This window comes from Apium graveolens, chromosome 4 (genome assembly GCF_009905375.1).
Source record: "Apium graveolens cultivar Ventura chromosome 4, ASM990537v1, whole genome shotgun sequence".
NCBI lineage: Eukaryota > Viridiplantae > Streptophyta > Magnoliopsida > Apiales > Apiaceae > Apium > Apium graveolens.
In genome coordinates this window covers 296,244,952-296,248,902 of record NC_133650.1, presented here as the reverse complement: position 1 = coordinate 296,248,902, position 3,951 = coordinate 296,244,952, and the positions used below count along the sequence as shown (strand labels likewise).

General features: G+C 34.0%; 1 non-coding gene across 1 annotated transcript; it reads right to left on the bottom strand.

Moving 5' to 3' along the window:
* Positions 1–274: 274 nt before the first annotated feature.
* Positions 275–381, bottom strand: LOC141721932 (small nucleolar RNA R71). Its single transcript, XR_012574972.1, has one exon. It is a non-coding gene; the product is annotated as a small nucleolar RNA R71 (small nucleolar RNA).
* Between the last annotated feature and the right edge of the window lie 3,570 nt (positions 382–3,951).

The following is a 3,951-nucleotide window of genomic DNA, read 5'->3' as shown; positions in this document are numbered from 1 at the left end:
ATTCTAGCATGATTCAAATGGTACAGAATTCAGTCCAGTTTAGGGGTGCTCCAATGGAAGATCCCAATATGCACATTAGGGATTTCATCGAGATTTGCGACACCTTCAAGTTCAACGGTGTTTCGGAAGATTTTGTGAAACTGAGACTTTCCCATTTTCTCTGAGGGATAAAGCAAAGTGCTGGTTGCACTCTCTACCAACAGGTTCTATTGCGACTTGGGAGGATAATTCTCAGAAATTTCTTACTAAATTCTTCCCTATGACAAAAATAGCTGCAAGTAGGAATGCTCTTACTCAATTTGCACAGCAATCGAAAGAATCTTTATGTGAAGCTTAGGAGCGCTACAAGGAGATGCTTAAAAAGTGTCCTCATCATGGAATGCCTGATTGGATGGTAATCAATTACTTCTATAACGGGTGTTAGGAATTCGATCATTAAACGCAATGAAAAACAAAAATCTTGAATCCTTACCGCATGATCTATGTATAATGAACGGATAATTATGGAGAATAGATGTTTACCTTAATAAAGCTTTCCTTCTGACTGTAATGGGCGTTCTGATCTTGATGAACCAACACAGCAGCCCTCCTTTCGAAGATCTAGTCTCCAAAGGTATCCACACGAACGTCCGATCGTCTAACGATCACCGGAGCCGGTACTCGCCGATTTGGTTGTCTCATTCTCTCTCTCTCTCTCTCTAGCCTCTCTGAGATGTAGAGCTGCTAGGGTTTTTTCTCTAGAAACGTGATTAACTTCTAAACCCTAAAATATACATCTTAATGTATATATAGGGAGAGAGGACATTCGGGCCTAACCCTAATCATAATGGGATTCTAAAAAGACCCATTCTGATTTTGGGTTATATTATTATTAAATTCAAATTCTAATATATATACAATTAATCAAGTCTCGCTTAATTAATTTAATAATTAAATTCGAATTAACAACAATAAAATATTTAAATTCATAATTTAAATAACACTCAATTTTAAACGTTCTTTGTGTGTGACCCTTTAGGTTATTATTACGTTGGCAATAATTTTATTTTCTAATAATAAAATTATAAACAATGAGAGGCATCTAGTAATACATCATTGTTCCCCAAGTAATAATAATAATTGGCGATTCAATTAAACCTTTCGTTAATAATGTATAATATAATATAATCACTTTAGCCTTATATTATAGATCAAACTCGAGGCATGCATTGTGTCATCCTCTGTTAACGTTTAATCCTTCTTTGCTTGATCAATGAGTAAACTATTAAACAAATCAGTATTTGAGCACGGCCATGCATTTTATAGTCTTACTCAATCAAGAGGCCAATAATATCACTCCTTTAATATAGGAGGGCTAAATCTCATCTAGATCATTCATATTTGTCATACGATTCATAATATACTGTTAGTTAATGAATTACACACAGAGGGGGGGGGGTGAATGTGTTTTTGTGCTTTTTTTGAATTGTTTATGGTGATGAACAAAGTAAATTAAACCTTGTAGTGAAATGTGTTAATACTGAAATTAAGCATATAACGATAGTAAACACAGATCTTTCAAAACTCACTTAATTTTCTATTAAAATTAAGAATGTCTTGATACAAAATTTCTAGACTCTTTGTTGATAAAGAGCTTAGATTCTTCCTTGAGAGAATACAAGATTTCTGATCTTAATTGTTACAGCTAACAAAGCATCCAGTGTTTACTTTATAGAACAGTAAACACTAGTTATTACATAGCATGCAATAGCATGTACTAAACCCTATTTTTGGATAACCAAATCTTTCTATTTCAGGCTTAGTGTATCTTTGCTAATCTTGCACGCCTGTGACTTTACTTTTCCAGTTAATCTTGGCATTTGATCTTGTACTCTTCAAGCTGCTTTTGTAGACTTGTCAATCCAACTGATTAGATTATTTGTTGATTGTTAATCTTGGATATTTAACTGGTCTGCACTTTGTACTTTGACTTTTACCTCAAAATCTCCAGTTTGGTGTATAGAGAACTTGACATCTCGATAAGTATATTGTCTTATCGAGATCTCTAAATACTCTACAGTTATTTTGACTTATCGAAGTCTCTGAGTTCTCTATAAGAGAATTTGACTTGTCGAGATCTCTCATCTTCATGTCTTCACTTTGGATTATCGATAACTCTGAGTTCTCTAGTAAAAACTTGGCTTATCAATAACTCTGAGTTCTCTAGTGACAACTTGGCTTATCGATAACTCTGAGTTCTCTAGTGAAGAAATGACTTGTCGATATCTCTATTCTTCATATCTTCAAATTGGCTTGTCGATATCTCTGAGTTCTCTAGTAGCTTTTCCTGACTTCTCGATAAGTCATTCTGGAGTTCTCGAATGACTTCTCTATAACACTTAATCTGTGACTTGTAGAGATCTTGACTTAGAATATTTTCTCAAAATAGATTTATTCAACTCTAAGCTTCTTCATGATTCTTCCGCGGCATGATCTTCTTGATTTTCTTCCAGATAGAATTCTTAGGCTTGATACTGTTTATAGAAAAAGATTCCAGTCTGCCATTGAACATTTTTACAGACTTAAGTGGTACAATATAAAATGCAAACTAAGATTATAATACAACTTACTCAGGGTTGTCAATTTGATTTAGTCTTGTTATTGTATAGGCATGTCTTGCACAACAATCTCCCCCAATTTGTGAGAAGATTGCTTATCACAAATGCATGCCTGTTAACAAGACTAACCCCAAGCTACAATGTAAAATTAGACTAACACATAAAAATTGATAAAAGTACAACATTTATACATTAGATGATTGCATGAGTTAAACAGACACATATATCAGACAAATATTGTATGCTTTGTTTCTTCTCTAATGAGGTCCTTTAAATAAACAAGAATTTTAAGTTCTTCTATTATTGGTGTCCCTCTTAGAGCTTCCACAAGTTTGAGTCTGTCAGGCTTTGGATAACTGTTAGATATATTTGTGATGTCATGACTAATCTGATGTATTTAGTTTCAGAACTTAATATCAGGACTTATCAGGACTTACTGGAAATCAGAACTTACTGAATTTAGAACTTATATCAGAACTTAAGGAATCAGAAGATATATCAGGACTTAAGTGCGGGAAGACTTCAGATAAGGAATGCGGCTGATTTATATGAGAAGATCTGGACTAAAACACTGGAAGATATGCTTTAGAGTTTGAAGACTAGAAGACTTGTAAAAAGATAATATCTGATTGATATATTTTAGGAGGCAAAATTATATTCCATATCAATTAGAAGATATCTTGTAAATGTGTACTATATAATCGCAGCTTAGGGTTTACACTATATGTGTTATCATTCACGAAAAGATTATACATTATAACCTATCAGCTCTTAGTGATATTGTTCATCACTGAGAGAGTAGTTTAACCTACTTTGTAACAGAGCTTATTGTATCGAATAAACTTGATTACTGTTACATACTTGTGATCTAAATCGATTTGATTGTATAAACACTATATTCAACCCCCTTCTATAGTGTTGTATGACCTAACAAGTGGTATCGGAGCTTCTCTGTTGATATACAAATAGTGAGATCCAGTTTACAATCATGTCTGACGAAATACAATCTCCACCTAAGCCTACCAAAACTCAAGATACTCAAAACAATCAAACTCACAATCGATATGAGAGTATTAGGGTTCCCATACTGAGAGCATCTGAGTATCCTATATGGAAGGTAAAGATGGCTATATTTCTAGAAGCCACAGATCCAGAATACCTTGATAGAATTAATGATGGACCATATAAGCCTATCAAGCTCTCTGTTGCAGTTGCTGATCAACCAGTAAAGATGATACCAAAGGAGAAAGGTGATTACACACCTGAAGACATCTCATATATTGCCAAAGATGCAAGGTCAAGGCATCTGCTTCATAGTGCAATTGACAATGTCATGTCAAACAGGGTAATTGGA